This window comes from Lepidochelys kempii, chromosome 5 (genome assembly GCF_965140265.1).
Source record: "Lepidochelys kempii isolate rLepKem1 chromosome 5, rLepKem1.hap2, whole genome shotgun sequence".
Lineage (NCBI taxonomy): Eukaryota > Metazoa > Chordata > Testudines > Cheloniidae > Lepidochelys > Lepidochelys kempii.
Genome location: NC_133260.1, coordinates 16,697,812 through 16,720,077, shown reverse-complemented (window position 1 = coordinate 16,720,077; position 22,266 = coordinate 16,697,812).

Sequence of the window (22,266 nt, the reverse complement as noted above, 5' to 3'; positions counted from 1 at the left end):
CCAAAGGGCCTGGAGGAGCTTTCCCCAGGGACTTCCTCCAGTCTTCTGACTCTCAGGTCTCTGATCATTTATAGCCCCAGCTGCTGCCCCAACCTCTTAACTGGCCAAACTGGAAGCACTTCTTCTGGCACATGGTTGCTGGACCTACTTCATTTACAGGGGCCAGCCACCCTATGACACCCAGCCTTTAGACAGTCTCCTGGCCGTACCCCTTTAGTGTGCCAGACCCCCAAGGGATCACTCTTTTCCTCAAGCATAGGCCATGCAGCCTCATTGCCTCTGAGACAGCCTTCAGGCTCCAGCACTCCTGATTCTCACTGCAAACTCCAACCAGCCTGCCTTAGCCCTGCTGCGCCGCTGATCAGACTTTTAGCAGCCTGGTCAGCGGTGCTGACTAGAGCCACTAGGGTCCCTTTTCGACCGGGCGTTCCAGTTGAAAACAAGATGCCTGGCAACCCTAATGTGAGGAACAGACTGTGAACTTTCCTTACATTCCAGAGACAGCTGTTTGTGGTTTCCCCATGCCCATAGAGTGGGGTTACTTTAACCTTTCCCTAGGCAAAGAATGAGTTACAGCTGGCAAGAAATGTTAGAGACAACAAGAAGGAGTTCTTCAAATATATCAGACAAAAAAGAAAAATCAAGGACAGTGTGAGTCCGCTACTTAATGGAGAAGGTGAGCTGGTAATGGAAGACGATAGGAATGCAGAGCTGCTGAATGCCTACTTTGCTTCAGTCTTCTCACAAAAAATAACGTGACCGGATGACTAGCAAAGTTACCGTAGACAAAGGGGAAAATATGCAGATCAGGGATAAATAAAGAACATGTCAGAGATCTTCTGACCAATGTGAATTAATTCAGATCAGTGGGGCCGGATGCTATTCACCCGAGGGTATTGAAGGAATTAGCTGAAGAAATCTCAGAGCCACTGGCAATAATATTTACAAACTCATTGATGACAGAAGAGGTCCCAGAAGACTGGAGAAGGGCTAGCGTAGTGCCCGTCTTTAAAAAGGTGGAAAAGGAGGAGCCGGGGAACTATAGACCAGTCAGCCTGGCTTCAATACCTGGAAAGCTATTAGAGTAATGTATAAAACATTCAATAAGCGAATACCTGGAGGATGAAGGGGTGATCACTAGCATCCAGCATGGATTTACCAAGAACAAATCATGCCAAACCAGCTTGATTTCCTCCTTCGACAGGGTAACTGATTTGGTGGATAGGGAGAAATGTGATAGACATAATATAACTGGACTTCAGCAAGGCTTCTGACACAGTCCCATATGACATTCTGATAAGTAATCTGGAGAAATGCAGGCTTGACAGAACTACCATTAAGTGGATACATAATTGGTTAAACAACTGCTAACGAAGAATAACTATTAATGGAATGATGTTGGATTGGAGGAAGGTCTCAAGTGGGGTTCCACAGAGCTCTGTTCTGGGTCCAGTGTAATTTAACATCTTTATGAATGACCTGGATGTAGAAATACGGAGCATACTGATCAAGTCTGCAGATGACAGAAAGCTGGGGGGAGGGAGTTTCCAATACTTTGGAGGAAAGAGCGAAAATTCAGAGGGATCTTAGAGGCTATAGACAACAAAATGAAATACAACAAAGACCAATGTAAGGTGCTGCACTTAGGGAAGAAAGAACAAATGCACAAAATACAGAATGGGGGGAAACTGGCTTGGCAGCAGCACTGCTGAGAAGTATTTGGGAGTTGTGGTGGATCACAGCCTCATCAGCAGTCAATAATGCAATGCTGTTGCAAAAAAAAGCAAATGCAATTTGAGGTTGCATTAACAGAGGATTCAGAGTAACAGCCGTGTTAGTCTGTATTTGCAAAAAGAAAAGGAGTACTTGTGGCACCTTAGAGACTAACCAATTTATTTGAGCATAAGCTTTTGCGAGCTACAGCTCACTTCTTCGGATGCATGCAAATCATGGGAGGTGATTATATTGCTCTACTCAATGCTGTTTAGGCCTCAACTGGAGTAGTGTGTCCAGTTTTGGTCACCGAAGTATAGAAGGGATGTAGAGAAACTGGCAAGGATCCAGAGGCGAGCGACAGAGATGATCAAGGGGATGGAATGAAAGCTATATGAGCAAAGGCTGAAGGAACTGGGTATGTTTAGTTTGGAAAAGAGGAGATGATAGCAGTCTTCAGATACTTGAAAGGCTGCCATAAGAAAGATGGAGAAAAGTTGTTCTCTCTTGCCACAGAGGTCAGGACAAGAGGCAATGGGTTCCAACTACGGCATAGCAGATTTTGATTTAATCTCAGGAAAAACTTCCTAACTGCAAGAACAGTAGGACAATGGAACAAAGAGCCCAGGGACTGTGGAATCTCCTTCACTGGAGGTTTTCAAAAGGAGGCTGGAGAGCCATCTGTCTTGGATGATTTAGACACAACAAATCCTGCATCTTGGCAGGGGGCTAGATTAGAATGATGACCCTTGTGGTTCCTTCTAACCATATGATTTTGGATTCCCATTTTTTCCTTATTTTTTTATTAGTTGTTTAATAAATTGTATTTGCTTTGAACTATATGTAATGATCAGTGGGTCAGGAAAACATCCGATGCAAAAAGACCCTAACCCTAACCCCTGTCCTAAGTGACCACAACAAGACTGTGGGGTCGATCCTCCCAGGAATCATGGGCCAAGTTTTGTTGGGGTTACAAGGATTCTGCCACACAGGAGAGTGGAAGGGGAGTCCTCAAGGTCAGGCAGGCCTCCAAGTAAAGGGAGTGGGAGCGAGGACTCAGATCCTTTCGCTCGCCAATTCCACTGGTGTTGTGTATAAGTCAGGAAAGTTCCCCAGAATAGTCAGACCATTCCCCCGCTAGTCCCAATCCAGATCTGCTGTGTCCCTATGACCTCACTTCTGATCAAAGTTTCCTGTCACCTCCAGTCCATTGTTCTTCTGCTGCAAAACTATGCCTGCCTGATCCTCCTGCTATTAAGAGTCAATTGTTCAGTCATTGGGGTTCCCACGGTCTTTCCCGGATCCTGCATTGATATGTGTTGATTCTATCTAGCCTTGTGATGGGTTATTCATATTACCCCAGAGAGCTACAGGAAACAAATGCCTCCTGGTCTGCCCAAGGAGAAGCAGTCCCTTTCTGTACCTATTGGAGAGCAATACTAAGCCAAATGGATCACTCCCATGCATATCATTCATAAAAATATTACAGAAAATTCCCACTTCTGTCATAGAGCTACCAAGCTATTTAAATACTTACATGGTCCTCAACTCTGTCGTGTCAGAGTGCTGTAGCGTCAGCTATGGGAGTTGGTTACTTTCAGAGGAGGTGTAAAACAGAAGTTCTGTCCCCTCCCTTGCTTTTCATACATGCATACACACGAACTCCTTGCCATAAGATAGCATTGAGGCCAAGTGCTTAGCAGGATTTTCTTGTAAAGGACTGGAAATTTACATGGATTACCATTATAATTCTAATATTCTTTTCAAGACTAAAGAGAGAGTTGTGGAAAGGTTGCAAATCGTTCTGTTTCAGGGCATAAACTGACCTCTAACTAATAGGGGTTAGGAAGAAACTTTGCTTGGATAGGTTATCCCAAAACTGCAGAGTTTTTGCACCTTTGGCTGGTGCTGGCCACTGTCAGAGGCAGAATACTGAACTAGCTGGATCCCTGGTCTGATCTACGGTGGCAATTCCTACATCTCTAAACATTCCTGTTTTACATTCCATGATGGAGTAAAACCAGGCAGAACTCAGCAGCTCTGACTAAGCTTGGCTTTGAAATGTTGTGTCATTTGAACCTATAATTCAAACCAAAACTCAGAAACTGTGAACCCAAGTGGATCCAAATGAAAGAAAACATTTGCACCAATCCCTCTGAAGCAAAACCTCCCAGTCTGGTGCACTGTTACTTACAATGACAGGTTTCAGAGTAGCAGCCGTGTTAGTCTGTATCAGCAAAAAAGAACAGGAGTGTCACAAATACTCCTGTTCTTGTTACTTACAGTGTCTATGTATTACAAAGAGGGGTGAATTAGAAATAATGCCTGAGACCAACAGGATAGGAGACCGGTTGTTTCAAGGTGGAATGGCATGGAAAGTCAGTCAACCTTTAATTTGAGTTTTTTTCCTCCTGTACTTCATTTAGGAGGGGGACAGAGGAGGGCAGATGAAGTTATCAAAATGTAGTGACCCAACATCCTGCAGTTCTGGTGAGTTCTCCTCCCCAATTTCAATTACACCTCTTTTATTTTCAAACAAGTTATTGTTTAAATATTGCATCTTATGGAAACCTAACCAGCATGAGGTCACATGAAGCTACTGATGCTAAATTCCTGGAACCCACAGCACATTATATCCGACCTCAGCGACTCAACCCTCTGAAACTAATCGTGGGGGGATCTCATTCCATTGGCGCAATAGGAGCTGGAAACTAGGCCACTGTCATGCTAATAAGAAACACAGAAGGAACCCTGTAATTGGAAGCCTTTTGCTTCCTAGGGTTGTTTCCCTGGAGTGAAATTATTTCTCTTATGGGATGAGAGAGAAAAAGCAGGGCTAATGCTGTGAGAGTTTGTAAGCCGGGACTGCTCTGTCCTGTAGACTCTATTTTGTTCCTGTTAGGTCTAGAGAGGTGCACTGTGGGCGTGTGGGGAGAAAGCAACCAAGGCTAGGTCTGTGTTTGCGGCTGTGTGTAGACTAGTACAGAGACTGCATGCCCACCTAGCACAGGTATAAATAGCATGCAGACTGTGAGGCACTGCTTAGGCAAATAGAGTAAAGACACATCTGAACCAGAGCCGGTGCTAGCCCCTTGGGGGACCCTAAGCAGGAAAATCCCCCCCTCCGTACTAAAACAGGCAAATTCTTATAATAAAAAGTGAATAGGGGGCCCCCTTGAGCTGCTTGAGGCCCTAAGCAATTGCATAGTCTGCTTATGCCAAGCACTGGCTTTATCTGACTTTAATTAAGGGGAGGGACAAGTAGGGCACTCATTCCCTCAAGTACCCTTAACAGTAAGCTTTGGGGCTCTACAGACCCACCCAATGATACCTTGAATAGCCATGCAGGGAGAGTAGATCAACTGGAGACTCCTACCTGCACTCCCCATTCCAGATTTCTGGAATGAAGAGTGCAGGTAGGAGGCCACCAGATTCTGGATTTAAGAGGGGTGCTGTTTGAGTGGGTTAGGGTCCTAAGCTATCCTGCCCTACCTTAAGTTCTGTTCCAGGTTTGAATTATACACCTTTCACAGCTTTCTACGTACCAAACAGTGCCTCCCATATCTACATGGCTATTTTCAGTAGTGTCACATCCGGCTGCCTCCTCAGCGCAGCTGGGAAAGGCTCCAGCAGCTCCCAATTGTCTGTTCTGATCTGACCAATCGCATAGTCCTGGGCTTGCTTTGAGGTGAAAGTTTACACCTTCTATTACCAGTCACCTTGAGAATCCTGTCCTGCTGCTCATGTCTCTCACCCCATATTCAGGCACATCAGTCATACCGAACCTGCGGCAGGAGTTCCAAACAGGTAGGTCATTTTGCTAAAGTAATGCCTGGGCAACTGACTAACTTACCATAGCTGGAACATGATTTCTGCAGAGCTTGACAAATTAAGTACAGACAGATTTTACTTGCAATTCTTACATAATACTTTGCAGCCACTTGCTTTCATGAGAAAATTCAAGCAGTGCGATAAGCAACAGAAGTGTCTAAAGTCAACCACGCACCCCAGAGTATGCAGTGGGTTCATATTGGCAGATGGAATTAATCTGGGGCTCTGAGAGCTCATGCAATAGTCCTGATCCAACATAGTCTTTTCCCTTACAAAAGTTTTTAATTGGTAGTGCTATGCATCTTCTGGAGGTATGTTAATGTATCTTAATTTGGAGCTCAGCAAGGCAAAACTGATATCCTGAGACAGACATTGGTAAGTGAACAGTTGGGTGCTGGTCCACCTACCTGGGAAGGTGGTGAAAAGATGGTCTCTCTAACTCAGCTTTCTTGAGAGCCCATATTACTGTGCTCACAGCTCCATAAAACAGTACTATTGCCATTTTTAGAATATCCTGCAATAGAATAGCATGGGGTCCCATGATGTTAATCATAGAATCATAGAATATCAGGGTTGGAAGGGACCCCAGAAGGTCATCTAGTCCAACCCCCTGCTCGAAGCAGGACCAATTCCCAGTTAAATCATCCCAGCCAGAGCTTTGTCAAGCCTGATCTTAAAAACCTCTAAGGAAGGAGATTCTACCACCTCCCTAGGTAACGCATTCCAGTGTTTCACCACCCTCATAGTGAAAAAGTTTTTCCTAATATCCAATCTAAACCTCCCCCACTGCAACTTGAGACCATTACTCCTCGTTCTGTCATCTGCTACCATTGAGAACAGTCTAGAGCCATCCTCTTTGGAACCCCCTTTCAGGTAGTTGAAAGCAGCTATCAAATCCCCCCTCATTCTTCTCTTCTGCAGACTAAACAATCCCAGCTCCCTCAGCCTCTCCTCATAAGTCATGTGTTCTAGACCCCTAATCATTTTTGTTGCCCTTCGCTGGACTCTCTCCAATTTTTCCACATCCTTCTTGTAGTGTGGGGCCCAAAACTGGACACAGTACTCCAGATGTTACCTGCACACTCTTCCCCCCGCCACCACCCTGTCTTTTGAGTACTCAGGAAATAAGGGACCCAGTTTTACCTCTCCCTGGGCTCAAGGCTAACACCTATTCCCGGTGCACTCAGGGCTCTGCAGGGCCTTTTCCCAGTGAAAGAGCCTTACACAGTAATATTCTTAACCTCTATTTATTAACAGTCACCAAAACAGAATAAACACGGTAAGCATACAATGTTCCCAACTTCCAATAAGACAGACAAACTTTTTCAGGTGGCCGGTCAGGATGAGGTTGTCTGTGACTCCAACTTCTGCACAGTATGGTTGGCAGGGTGTGATGCTTTTGGCAGCTCTGATCTTGGGCTGTGTTCTGGAATCAGGTTCCAAAGAACTTCCTTTTGGACCCCAGTTTCTATTGTTAAAACTTGGATCCTACTTTGCTCTACCTTAACCAATCATTCTACACTAACGTGCTACAAAATGGTATTTTCCACCAATCCTAGCCCATTACGAAACAATTCTTTAACCAACAGACCCCACCACCTTAGTTGATTTAAATCTTGCAAAATTAGTTATGCCACAGACAGAAACAATTAAAGAATCAGACAGAGACCACATAGATAAACAATAGGGAAGTAAGGGCCATAAAAGCAAAACAATAGAGAAGTATGGATTTCACAACCACAGATGTTGATAAGTGGGTTTCTTGCCAGACGGAATGCTATCAAACAATGCTTTCCTTAAACATCTTAAGATCTGTCTCTTAATCTGGTGATGGTGGGTACTATTAGGACAGGAGCGCCTTCTTAACAGCCCAATATTACATTGTTTTTGTGCAATTGAGATGGAACCTGAGGACCTGACTCTGCAACTTAGCTCATGGCTGCTGTCTCTTACTCAGACTGCCGTTTTTACTGCAGAAGAAGGCCTCAGACCTTACAATGTAGCCACTGATGCAAGGTTCCCTGGAACCCACACCACATGACAAACAAGTTTTAATACAAACTCGACAACGTTCCTGTCTTCAGCATTGGGCAGCTAGAGGAAATGAAGCGTAATTGCTTTCTCAGCCACCACTGGTAGTAGAGTCAGTTGCCTTTCGCTAGATGGTGGTTCTGGTTTAGGAGAAGACTTAAAGGTCAGGATTGCAACCATCCAGCAGAGGAAGGGAGGGAAACTTGGATTTCACATGGTATTCCCGAATGGCTCAGAGAACAGAAGGCAAATAAAAAGAACCCAACTTGTATTATTATTTTAAATCTCATGATTTCTTGGGGCCTGCCTTGTGGTTTTTGATCATTTGAGGTTGACAAATCAGACGTCAAGAATTATAACATTCAAAAACCAGTCGGAGAACACTTCAATCTCTTTGGTCACTCGATTACAGACCTAAAAGTGGCAATTCTTCAACAAAAAAAACTTCAAAAACAGACTCCAACGAGAGACTGCTGAATTGGAATTAATTTGCAAACTGGATACAATTAACTTAGGCTTGAATAAAGACTGGGAGTGGATGTGTCATTACACAAGTAAAACTATTTCCCCATGTTTATTCCACCACCCCCTCCCCACTACTGTTCCTCAGACGTTCTTGTCAACTGCTGGAAATGGCCCACCTTGATTATCACTACAAAAGGTTCCCCCCGCCCCCCACTCTCCTGCTGGTAATAGCTCACCTTACCTGATCACTGTCATTACAGTGTGTATGGTAACACCCATTGTTTCATGTTCTCTGTGTATATAAATCTGTATTTTCCACTGAATGCATCCGATGAAGTGAGTCATAGCTCACGAAAGCTTATGCTCAAATAAATTTGTTAGTCTCTAAGGTGTCACAAGTACTCCTTTTCTTTTTGACTTAAGTTAGGAAATTCTGCTCCCTGTGTAAATGAAAGCAGTGGTGTTTCTCTAGAGTAGAACTGTTACATTGGTGTGACCAAGAACAGACTTAGCCCTAAGCAGTTACCAGAGATATCACACCCCAGAGGTGCTTCCCGTAGCACAGAGCTTGCTAACACCATGGTAAGGTATGTAATTCAGTCCTGAGCCAGAGGAAACAAGCCCTCTGCTGAGTCATCAACACCACTTCCTGCTGCACCTAGAAGTTCCTTGCAGATTGCCCATGTAATTATTGATTTAACATGTTTGTTTTGTATGATCTGGCAGAACAAGGGTCTGAACGTATTTTGTTGTTTTTCACGTCATAGAAATCACTGCTCCGCTCCATTTGCAGCTAATTCTGGGTAGCTGGCTCTGCATTCAGCCATCCTAAATTCTTCTAAGGGCTGGCATCTGGCTCCTCTGCTCAGTTGGCTGTCCTTGAACTGCTCCTCGGTCTCTGGGGGGGCAGGGCGTAGCTCAGTGGTTTGAGCATTGGCCTGCTAAACCCAGGGTTGTGAGTTCAATCCTTGAGGGGGCCACTTAGGGATCTGGGGCAAAAATTGGGGATTGGTCCCTGTAGGAAGCCAAGGTGGCTCCCCTCCGAACCAGAGCCACCCTTTCAGCCTGAGTGGGCGGGGCCAGGCCAAGCTTCCACCAATTCCCGGAAGGGGAAGGGTGGGCCAGGAAGTACAAAGGGCAGTGCAGTGAAGAGAGCACCAGGGAGGGAGACAGACACAGGCTGCTCCCTCGTGATCCTGCTGCTGACCCAGGCGAAGCCCTGGGCAAGGAGGAACCTGACTGGGAGGAAGGTCTGTGGCAACCCGGGCTGCCAGCTGCTGAATACCCAGAGGACCTGGAGGGGCCTGACTGCAGCCCGGGCCAGCGGGAGTCTGATACCGAGGGGGAGCGGGAGCGGCCCGCAGCGGAATCCCCGGACGAGATGGAGGGACCGGAGCGGCCCGCAGCGGAATACCCGGAGGAGATGGAGGGACCGGAGCGGCCCGCCTGAGACCAGGTAGGAAGTAGCCCAGGGGCCGAACTACACCGCGGGGTGGGTGTGTTTGGTCAGCGGGCGCAGACGGCCCCGCTGACCCAGCGGCGGGACTTTCGCCTCCCGCCACTGTCAGGGCCCTGGGCTGGAACGCAGTGGAGTTGGGTGGGCCGGCGCTCCCCTGCCAGAGGGGCGCGCGACTGACTCCGGCCGGCATACCTTCCCTGATAATTCCCCAACGCCCAGAAGGTGTGGCTGAGGCCTGCCACGGAGACCATAGCTCTCCATCGCCCCTCGGGGCTCGGAGGACCGACCAACACCTGTCACAGTCCTGCTTTGAGCAGGGGGTTGGACTAGATGACCTCCTGAGGTCCCTTCCAACCCTGATATTCTATGTGCTTTGACTTGTACCTTCCCTTTCTGAACAGCATTTCATTCAGCTCACCTGTAATGCAGTGCACTCCGCACATGGGAATACAGTCCAGTTCACAGGCAGCACAGAACATTTTGCAGCTGACAAAGCAATAACAATAAAAGGAGCATGGGTTTGCTCTGACACGCCAGATAGGCTGCCCACTACCATATGACACTGTACAAATGCCACATAATTTGTGTCATGGACTGTCGCTAGAGGTGTGTGCATGAGCCTTTTGCCCCAAAATCCAAACCTGGAACAGAACTTAAGGTAGGGCAGGATAGCTTAGGACCCTGACCCACCCAAACAGCACCCCTCTTAAATCCAGAATCTGGTGGCCTCCTACCTGCACTCTTCATTCCAGAAATCTGGAATGGCGAGTGCAGGTAGGAGTCTCCAGTTGATCTACTCTCCCTGCATGGCTATTCAAGGTATCATTGGGTGGGCCTGTGGAGCCCCAAAGCTTACTGTTAAGGGTACTTGAGGGAATGAGTGTCCTACTTGTCCCTCTCCTTAATTCCTCAGGTTCCTTCAAGACATGTGCAATAATACCTGGGGGTGCCAACCTACCAGCTGCTCCCTGAAGAGACAGAAGCAGGGAGCAATCCAGCTAGCAAGTGGCTAAAAAAATTCTGTATATATATCTCTATCTTCCTACTGTATTTTCCACTGCATGCATCTGATGAAGTGGATTTAGCCCATGAAAGCTTATGCCCAAATACATTTGTTAGTCTCTAAGGTGCCACAAGTCCTCCTCGTTCTTTTTGCAGATACAGACTAACACGGCTGCCACTCTGAAATTAATGCCATGGTGTATCCTGGGGCCTCCCTCACAACCCAAGAGAGGCAAGAACTACTGAAACAGCATCAGCAGCAGAGCTATCGGTGTAGGAGCAGGCAGGCCCCCTACATTGGGATTTCTGGGGGAGCAGGCCTCCAGCAGAAGCAGGAAGGCAAAGGGGAGAGAGGCTACTGCCCATCCCCAGAAGATGTCTGGAGGGGTAGGAGGTCACTTCCCCTCCTCTGTCCCAGAGACAACTAAAGGGACACATTCATGACTGCTGGGAGTATGGGCAAGTTTCTGCCTTTTCCGATATCATCATGAAGTGTAACAGAGGGCTGGGCAACAGCAGCGGAGCCAGCACTCTGACCACCGTACCTCCAATGAGTTGCCCCAGAGCACCCCTGATTATGGGAACTGTGCCCCATTGCTAGATTGGGATGGGATGGAGCAAGTTAAAGAGCTAGCTAACTCCGTAGCCCAGAGGGTACAAAAGGCACAGGGGATGGGTAGAGTATGTGTGATCTCTCCCCTCCTTGACTCAGGAGCTGAGGACTCCATGGTGCAATATGCTGTGGCATAGTCTATGTAGGTGGCAGGAAAGAACACTAAGAACGTGAGGTGTTTTACGAGAAGGCCTCTGAGCCATTTGTGGGCTAGGAACTAGACAGGAACAAGTCAGCCCTGCCACATGAAGCCAGTGAGTTTCACTTGAATTCATTTGAGTTTATGGGTTCATGCAAACCTGGAACTCCAAGCAAACTCTTGGGTACCCAGGAACCCTGTATTGTGGTTTGAAATCCATGCACGGTGCTATTACGTGGGCTAGGACACTTGTGATATTTCTTCCCCTCCTCCACAAAGATTCAAATGTACATTGATCTGCCTCAGTCTCAGAATCCTGTCTCTGCTAGCTGACTGCAAATGACAGAAATCAGAGAAAAAGAAATTCAGCCATTAATATTTACACTTCTTGGGAATGGGAAAGAGGAAGGAGCCCTTGAGAGAAGAGGGGTTGCGTGCGCTGTACATTGCAGATGATTTCTGTTAGTCCAGCTCTGGGATGGAAAGATCAAAAAAATCTTCTTGGGAAGGAGGGTCCCGCATAGCTCAGACTCTAGCAATCTGTTCATTTCATGCATTTTTCATAATGTTCTTGTCTTTCACCAGCTGTCTACCACCTTTTCTCATCCTACACAAGTGCCTCAAATATGCCTGCATGGAATTCACTGCCTTCAGCTTCTGCTGTGTAACAGAAATCTCAGTTTCAAGCACAGGGCACAAAATAACTGATGAAAAGAAATAAAAAGCCATGCAAGTATCTGGAAAACGTGTGGCAATTACAGCTGTTCACCCTTCGCATGAGATCAATACCACACTCACGCATGCCTCAATCATGAACAGAGCCTTTTATTTAAGGAATAAAAGGAAAGCCAGTTGTAACAATGCTGGTTCTGGTGGGACCCAACTGAGATTGCCAATTCAGGACAAATTGCTTAAAGCAGGGCAGTTGCAGCCCAAGGCTGGGGTTTCTATGCACACCAAGCCAACCCAAACCAGCCAAATAGAGAAGACTTTGGTTTTACCCCACTGGTTAACCACAAGTCACACAAGCAATTCCCTTAGGCACTCCAGTTTCCCAGTATCACCACCAGTGCCACTCGTTATAGGGACAGATGGTTATGAAAACCAGTACCCCAGTAAAAGAAAAAAGGTTCTCTCGATCCCAGAGGACAAAGCCCCAGACGCAGGTCAATATACAAGTTAGATCTTACCCACAAATCACGCTGTTGCCAATCCTTTAGAATCTAAAATCTAAAGGTTTATTCATAGAAGGAAAAAGATATAGATGAGAGCTAGAATTGGTTAAATGGAATCAATTACATACAGTAATGGCAAAGTTCTTGGTTCAGGTTTGCAGCAGTGGTAGAATAAACTGCAGGTTCAAATCAAGTCTCTGGAGTATATCCACAGCTGGGGTGGGTCTTTCAGTCCTTGATTCAAAGCTTCAGTGTAGCAAAGTCCGTCCAGAGGTAAGAAGCAGGATTGAAGACAAGATGGAGGAGCTGCAGCAGCTTTTTATATTCTCTTGCCGTGTGGTCTTTCTTTCTTTGTTCCAAAGACAAGCTGTCCATCACATGGCCTGGAAAAACCTCAGAGTTCTGTCCATAGGCATGTCCCTGCATACCTTGCTGAGTCACAAGGCATGTCTGCCTTCTCTCAGTGGGTCAGTTGTATAGCTGATGGTCCTTAATGGGCCATCAAGCAGGCCAGGCGGAGCTGACACCAACTTGTCTGGGGTGTCACCCAGAAGCATAGCATAAGTGTGAAATACAGAGAATATAGAGCCAATATTCATAACTTCAACTATAAAAATGATACACATATACAGATAGAATAATCATAACCAGCAAACCATAACCTTGTCTTAGACACCTCATTTGAGCCCCTTTATATAAAATTTGGTGCTACTACAGGACATTGGTTGCACAATGATCTATATGGTTCCAGTTCAAGTCAATAACATCACACCAGTCCATCTTCATTTAGCAAAGAGCCTGAAAGACAGGCAAGGCAAGGCTTGAATTTATCTCAGCTTCCCCTCATTGTGGTGCCAATAATTGATGAAGATGCTCAGTTCTGCTGGCACATGTCTGCACATTGCCCTGGAGGGTCTCCCACCAAGGGAGGGGTTGAATACACTCATGTTGCCTCGTGTTACTGTGAAAACCACAGGGCTCACCTAACCAGAGCTTTAACAAATGGATTTGGTGGCAGGACATGAAAGTGGAATACAGCCTCCTTGTTTTATTGCTCTGGTAAGAAACGAGAGGGAGAAAAAATGAGCTCAGTCCCACATGCTGCTTCTCCTGACCCCAGAGTGACTGTGAAATAGAGGATGCTGCAATACACTCTTCTGTCTCACAAAAGATGAGTGTACGTGGTACCTCTTTCCTAATTCCTTGCAGGATTTAGGTGACAGGTACCATCTTGATGGATGTGTCTCACCCACCCTGCTCTCCACAGTGATAATGGCACTAAAGGGAGAGCCAATCATTTTTACTAGCATTCTATTAAGCAACAGGGCATTGTGGATGTGATGGGTTGGATCACAGAAACCCCCTTGGGGCTGCCAACTGATGTGCCAAGACTACTTCTGCCCCTGCTTTCCCTGCCCTCCCAGCTTGAGACTTCAGTGCCCTGCCTGGTTTGAGCCAGACCCACTAGCCTACTGCAAACCCAGACCCAGGTCCGAACCCCGTCCCCAAATAACCCCAAATAAATGTTATTAAAATATAAATAATATAAATAACATACATGTTTATTTAAATAATGTTAATGTTTTACCCTGTATAAAGCTTTTGCAGGGTAAACTCAAATTGTTCGCCCTCTATAACACTGAGATATGTACAGCTGTTTGGGCCCCCAGGTATTAATACAACTATGGGTTAATTAATAAATAAAAAGTGATTTTATTAAATACAGAAAGTAGGATTTAAGTGGTTCCAAGTAGTAACAGACAGAACAAAGTGAATTACCAAGCAAAATAAAATAAAACACGCAAGTCTATGTCTAATACAGTAAGAAAACTGAATACAGATAAAAACCTCACCCTCAGAGGAATTCCAGTTAGCTTCCTTTTACAGACTAGTCTCCTTCTAGTCTGGGTCCAGCAATCACTCACACCCCCTGTAGTTACTGTCCTTTGTTCCAGTTTCTTTCAGGTATCCTTTGGGGTGGAGAGGCTGTCTCCCAGGGGCTTAAATAGACTTTCTCTTGTGGGTGGAGACCCCCTCCTCTCTCCTATGCAAAGTCCAGCTCCAAGTTGGAGTTTTGGAGTCACATTGGTAAGTCACATGTCCATGCATGACTCAGTTTTTACAGGCAGCAGCCATTGCCCACATGGTATCTTGGTATCATGGTATCTCTAATAAATTTGTTAGTCTCTAAGGTGCCACAAGTACTCCTGTTCTTTTTTTTATGGTATCTTGAATGTCTCCAGGAAGACTTCTTATGTGGATGGAGCCTTCCAACATCCACTGTTCGCTAACTGTTTCTTGACAGGGCACTTAATTTGCCCATTCCTTTCTCAAGAAGCTGACCAAATGCTTTATTAAGGCTAGTTAAAAATCAAGCAAGTACACAGCCAATATTCATAACTTCAAATACAAACATGATACATGCGTACAAATAGGATGAATAGATTCAGTAGATCATAACCTTTACAGAGATATGTTACATGGCATATGTAGCATAAAACATATTCCAGTTATGTCATATTTACACTCATAAGTATATTTCTGTAAATCATTATGGGCTGAGAGACCGCTTGATTTAAATCTTGCTTAGTCTGTTAAAGTTAGAATTTAGACTGTGTTTCTATTTTTATTTCTTAGGTAACCAATTTTGATCTCTATGCCAGCTACTGATAATCACTTAAAATCCATCTTTCTGTAGTTAATATTTCTGTTTTATATTTTACCTAAAACAGTGTGGTTTTGGTTGAAGTGCTTGCGGAATCTCACCTCAGATTATGAAGGCTCGTGCATGTCCATTTTCCTTTGAAGAAGTGGTGAACTAATTAATGAGCTTGCACCGTTCAAGGGAGTCTCAAGCAGTGTCTCTCAGGGTCTCTTATCTCAACTGGTTCACCCATCTCCAACGAAGACCTTGTCTACACTAGTGAGCTTACAGCTGCATGGCTGTTCCAATGCAGCTGCGCCCGGGCAAGATCGCGCGTGTAGTCGCTCTATGCCAGCTCTCCTAGCAACCTAATAAAACCACCTCAGTGAGCAGTGGTGGCTATGTCGGGAGAAGCTCTACCGCCAACATAGTGCTGTGCACGCTACCACTTATGCCGGCAAAACATATGTTGCTGAGGGGGTGTTCCCCCCTCCACCCCCAAGTGACAAAAGTTTTGAAAAATAAGTGCCAGTGTAGACATGGCCTAACACTCTAGTGTTCTGAGCTTATCCACCTCTTATCTGAGCTATTCAAGCCTCTTGAGTTTGCAAAACTAAGCTGGAAGCAAGCTGATTTGTACATGAGTTCTGACTGCCAGAACGTCAATATACAAGTTTGCAGTACTATGCTTTGTTTTATAAGCAGCCTGCAGAGCTGGCAAGGAGTAATTAAACTATTTCTTTGTTGCCTTAGGTCCTGAGGAAAATCTTTAAGAGGAGAACTGCAGATAAATCAGTAACATTTGAAAGGGAGGAGAGGATGACATAAAATACCTATAACATAAAAAAAAATTATTTCATGCACAGCCATCGTGCTGGAGAATCCAGACTTCATCAACTCATGACTCATTTACATGCTAGTCAACTTAATTTGGGCAGGTATAAAGACAAAATAAAATCTTACTACAGTAATTGGTTTTCAAAGAAAGATGCCCTTTAGTCTGCATTTAGATTTGCTAATGGGCAAAATATTAATTCCACACCCTGCTCTGCATTTTGAGGTGTGAGCCACTTTAGCCTAGCAACAATGGCACCTCTGAGGGAAGATGAATATGCTGACCAAATTACAGTCCTTGCTGCTGCTGGAAATCTGTTCATCTAAATCAGCTTGCTCCATTGTAGATCAATTCCTGAACAGACTGCTTGGTAGAGCAAAATCAACATCCATCCCTATTAGGGCAGGGCTAAAAACCAAGGACACTACTTATCACTAAGATTAAGATTTTGTCACGGTTATTTTTAGTAAAAGTCACAGACAGGTCGCAGTCAATAAACAAAAAGTTCACGGAAGCCCCTGACATGTCTGTGATTTTTACTAAAAATAATGGGGAGGGGGTGCTGATGGGGGGACAACTGAAGCTAGATGGGGTGGGATGAGGGATGAGAGCCAGAGCCCCATTGTTTGGGGCAAGGGATCCAGTACCTGCCTCCCACGGCAGCTTCAGGGCCCCTGCTGGCTGATAGCTCCAGCCCCACCGCCCAAGGGCTGTAGCGGAAAATGTCACAGAGGTCTTTGAAAGTCATGGAATCCATGACCTCCATGACATAATCTTATTCTTACTTATCATAAAAGAGACAGTTTTATAAGCCAGTTTCTGTTCCCCCATCGCATCTAGCAAAACACAGCAGCATCCACCGCAGTTTTTTGTACTAAAATTCTGTGCTTGAGCTTTAAAAATGGTGTTGCTTAAGTGGTAGCCAGGCACTAGAGCAGATTTAGGAAATGCAGCCCTTCTGCCAGCTGTTGTGGGTAGCAAGAAGGGCTAGGTTCAATATCATGGGGTTCCTCTTAAAATTACAAGACAAAAGCAGCTAGAGACTCCACCCAGAAACCTGGACAACGAAATACTCCCCTGGGCAATGAGCAACACTTCCTCACTTGCAAGCACCAAGTCTTTGTGTAAACACAAAGAAAACTTTCATTAAGGGAAGAGGGAACGCAGCACTAATTTGAGGAAATGCAGCAATGACTCAAATATGTGCAAATAATAAATAAAATACCCACCCCATGCCAGGGGCACCGGAACGGGGAGACTGGGGGCCACAGCCCCATCACTTTTTACCAGCTGTAAGGGTGAGCGGCGGGGGAAAGGGGGTGGAGAGGAGCAAGTGGGGTCTTGGGGGAAGAGGCAGCACAGGAACAGGGCCTCCAGGGAAATGGCAGTGTGGGGGTGGGGCCCTGGGGGGAATGGGCGGTGCAAGGGTGGAGGCTCTGGGAGAAGGTGTGGTGCCAGAGCGGGGGTGAGGAGCGAAGGGGCAGTGTGGGGAGGAGCCTCGGGGGGCAGGGCCTTAGTTTGGGCACTAGTGGTTCCCCCGCTTTTGGGGAGCTTCCGTCGCTCCTGCCCCATACCACCTTGAGCAGTAGTCCCTTACCTCAGTTTTCCCGTGTTGTAGTTTGTCTAATGGACAAATATCCCTTCAACATGCCACTTCCCCCTTCACTTCATTGCACCCAGTTCACGGTGTGCCCTGGCTGCTCGGAAGAGATGACTTGTTCCTAGTCCCTCGTTTCACTGCTGACGCTTCGCTGCCTCTCACTTAGGGATGACAACAAGGGGAAGCGCGTTTTTCCCCCATCCCCCTCAATATTTCCTGCTGCTGCTCCAGCTATTCCAGCCAACTGGAGAAGTAAAAGAGCAGCACTGGTGGTTTGTTCCCTTACTATAGTATGTGAGCTGTGGCTGCAGACTTGCCAACTCTCGTGAATTATTCACAAGAGATACAATTTCTAACTAAAATGAAGCCTGACTCGTGATAGAACTCTCAGACATTTGAGAGTTCTATCCCCACACCATGAGTCAGGATGAATTTTACTTAGAAATCGCTGTGCATGCAGGGCTCCCGCTGCCAGATCACCCCCGGGGCTCCCATTGGCAGCTTGCCCTGGGACGGACAGCAGGAGCCACAGCCACACTGGGCTGACAGCAGGAGCCTCTCCTCTGGGTGGCCGGGACCCTCACTGTCAGCCCCAGCCCCGGGGCTCCTGCTGTTAGTCCTGGGCTGCCAGGCCTTCCCTGCCAGCCTGGGAAGTGGAAGAGGGGATCCCACTGCAGTCCCCCTAGCCTGGGGAGGGTGAAGAACCTTAAGAGGAGCAGAGGTCAGGCTGGGAGGGCTGAACTATGGCCTGGGAGTTTCAGGGGGGCCAAAATGAGTAGGGTGAGGGCTGATAGAATGAGGGGGCTATATTGATGGTGGGTTCTGAGCAGGTGGGGTGAGCGCTGGGAGGGTGAAGGGAGGGTGGTGGGGGCCAATGGGGTAGTGGGGCTGAACTGATGGGATGGTGGGAACTGAACTGAAGGGAGGCTGAGTTGAGGGGGGTTGAGTGGGGACAGAACTGATGGGGGCTGCAGGACAGGATTAATTGCTGGAAAAGAGATGGTTGAGGGTGAGCAGGGGCCAACAGTCACCTTATCCAGTTCACAAGGGAGAGTGGGCAATGCTGTGACATGCACACACCCTGTGGATGGGTGGGGGAGTTAAACAACCAAGAGACTGACCTACAAAGCCCAATATAATCTTGTATTAAAATCTCATGATTTGGGGGAGCCAATCTCATAATTTTTGGTCTCCTGAAGCTGGCAATACTGTGACAGTGGGAGTGATCAGTGAAATACAAGCGGGTAGTTCCATACCTCAGAGAGCAGGGAGGTTGCTGCTGAAACGTGCAGCCTACAGGACACACACCAGCAGAAGTGAGATGCAGACTGCTGACCATCCTGTGTCCCTGCTTGCTTGGGGAATATCCCCAAAGGCTATGTGGCTGCACTTCAAAGACAGACACACCCACGCCCACGCTCTCTGTCTTCCTCTCCACACCCCAGCAAGCAGGAGCCAGAGAAGGTAGCTGGGAGGGATGCTGCTTCTGGCCAGGCCAGACCCCCTAGCTGCCTGGCCAGGGCCAATAGCCAGCAAATTAGGATGACCAGACAGCAAGTGTGAAAAATCACGATGGAGGTGGGAGGTAATAGGAGCCTATATAAGAAAAAGACCCAAAAATTGGGACTGTCCCTCTAAAATTGTGACATCTGGTCACCCTAAGCAAGTCCATAAGCAGGGGGCATGGGCGGTGGGTATAATAGACCACTGCAGCTGCTGCTGCGGGATGCTGAGCTGGAGCTGCTCTGGCCCTGGACCTGCAGGCGCAGCCAGGGCTGCTCAGGCCAGGGCTCAGGTCGGTCAGCTGGCTGGGGCCAGCCCAGGGCTTCTCTGGTCATGGGGTGGAGGGGGTTCAGGGCTCTGGTTTCAGGTGGTGGGGCCTCATGCAGAGGGGACAGAAATAGCCTCACCGAAGAGGGCGGGGGGTCCACCCACCGCCCATGGCAGGAGGTGCAATACATGGATCCTTTTCTTTTCCAGGTGATCTGCCCTTGCAGGCTTGGGCTGTGGGCTGGCACCACCTCCCCTGCAACTCCTTCCTGCTGCATGGACTCGGCCAGGAAGAGGAAGCTGGCCTAGGAGGTCTGGCCTAGACTAGTCCAATGCAGTAGCCTGCAAAAGGGGGTTGGGCCTGGGCCCCTACCTGTGAGGCCCCCGTTTCTGAATACAAGTAGCTAAATTCTTTGTTAAAAAAAAAAGTCAAGCAAATGATCAATAACAATTTCTGATCTTTTCAACAAACAAAGTGCATCAAAGTAAAACAAGTACTCTGAAAATTGCCAAGACTTACCCTCCACTTCAGAAATAGGCTTACTTTGGGAAAAATCAGTAAGAGTGCTCTACCAGGATTACCTGCCAAACTCTGTACCTTAGATAATGACAAAGAAGATTGTAGCCTATATAGAAGTGACACATTCAGCATCACATTCTTCATCAGATGAAGAAGAGATGGAAGGATATGACTGGCTGATATGGTACCATGAATGGAAACTGGAAGAGAACCCACCGGATAATAAAGTAAGCCCAGGAAGTAAGAGTCCACCAGGACCAAATTGAATCGCATTGCCCAAAACAACCACAGGTAAGGTCTTATCCTTAAACAAAATACAAGAGTGAGTGGAAAAGTTTCAGAAGAGAGTGGTTTGACAGCATGAAAATAGTCAGAATCACAAGAACTGTCCAGTGTTACAGGCTTTAGTCAAAGATTGTCAGTCAAAAGGCAATGGTGTTTCAGTTCAGTCAAGTTACTGATGCATATTTTGCTTTAGTGCATGAGAACTTCATGAATATCGAAGTGGTGGCCCATGTCCTGCAACTCACTGTAGTCCGGGTCATTGCTCAAAGAGAAAAAGAAAACAGTGAAAGCAGCAACAAGGGAAACTGCCATTAGAGCTTCTGACTCTAATAGCAAAATACAACGATCAGGTACGAAAGACAATTTAAAGTGGACCACGCAATGCAAAACACACCCATTTGTCAATACAAAATGAAATAATTCACATGATGTCAGAAATGGTACTTGAATGCATAAGCCAAGAAGTGAAAGAGGCAAATATTTTCTCTATACTGGTTGATAAAACTAAAGACATTAGCAAAGTAGAACAAGTGTCAGTTATATTGAGATATTATTAGCATGAAATTAGTATATGAAAGATTTCTTGGTTTCCATCCTGCCGAGTCACTTAATGCAAAATCTCTCTTTAAGTACATGAAGAACAGAGTGTCACAGTGTGGTATGGATATACAGAACTGTATTGCCCAGACAATGATGGTGCCAGCATTACGAGTGGAAATATTAATGGTGTTCTAGCTCTCTTACGGGAAGAAGTATCTCAAGCATGATACGTTTGCTGTTTCATCCACAGGCTCAATTTAGTTATTATTGATATATGCAAAGGAAAAAAAACATGCACTGAATTTTTTCACTATCCTAGAGAAACTGTACAATTTTCTCTCAATCAGCTATACATGCTAAAAGTACAACCCAGAAATAAAGTCTTGGAATTGAAAAAGCTCTGTGACTCTTGATGGGCATGCCAAGTTTCTGCTTGTAATGCTGTGAAAAAGACAATTTCATCCATTCTTGTAACACCTACTGTACTATCTCAAGATATACCAAGCGGTGACAGAGCAGTGGGTGCATGATGTCTTCGTTCAGTATTAGACTTTGATTCTATTGTCCTCCTTTGCATGTTCACAAAAATTCAACTTCTTAAAGTTGTATCTGATTACTTGCAAGCAGTTGAATATGACTTGTCTCAGCCAGACTTGTCTGTGGACACTAATCAGCAAATTTCTGAACAGGAGAGATTCAGAAGAGGTGTTTGATGAAATATCAAGTGAAGCCATTACCATAGCTTCAGAAAATGATTTGAAGCCACCTGAAGTTTGGGGAGTTCACAGGTGTGTACAAAAGTTGCCTAAAAAACTTCAGGAAAGCATTTTGACTGAAATAGTGTCAAGCGAAGAACATCCCCTTTTAGACAAAGGAGACTTCAGGAAACATGCCTTTTTGCTAGTGCTTAATCAGATAACTGGAGAACTTCAAAAGATTTTCTGAAAATAAATCTTTTTATTGGTCTCAACTGCCTCAACCCAAAGGATGAGAACTTTCTTGACTTTCTAAAATTAAAGCCACTCACAGAACACTATGGCTGCAATATAGACAGTATGGAGACCGAGATAAAACTCTTGCCAAAAGTAATTGAACACTGTGAAGAACAGAAGAAATCCAAGACTGACAGTTTGCTGCAGCTGCTAATTTTCTTGGATAAATACAAACTTGCCTTCTATAAACTGCATACCTTATGTGTGATTGGTGTGCGTATTCCTCTGTCAAGTGCTGCATGTAAAAGAACATTCTTATGCCTTGGACAGGCGAAAGAGTACCCGAGGAACTGCATGACAAGGGACCGGTTAAGGGACTTGGCTCTCATGGCTATTGAAAAAAAAGTTGTTTAAGTCTCTTGATTGAAAGAGAGTTGTCAACAGATAATTTGCGGCTGCTCACAACAGCAGGCGTAGCCAGCTTCAATAAGGTCTTCATCACCCCTTCGTTTCCCCGAGCTAATTATTCTAGCATTGCCCCTGCTCTCACTATGTCTCACCTGCAGATGTGGTGCTACCTCTTGCTGCTGCTAGCCACAATGCCTCTGATCCTGCTTTGGCATCTCTCGTCTCACCACTCTGGTCACATAGAACCATGACTGCCTGGAGCAGCATAGCTCTAGTCATACTTCTACGACTGCTGGGTACGAGG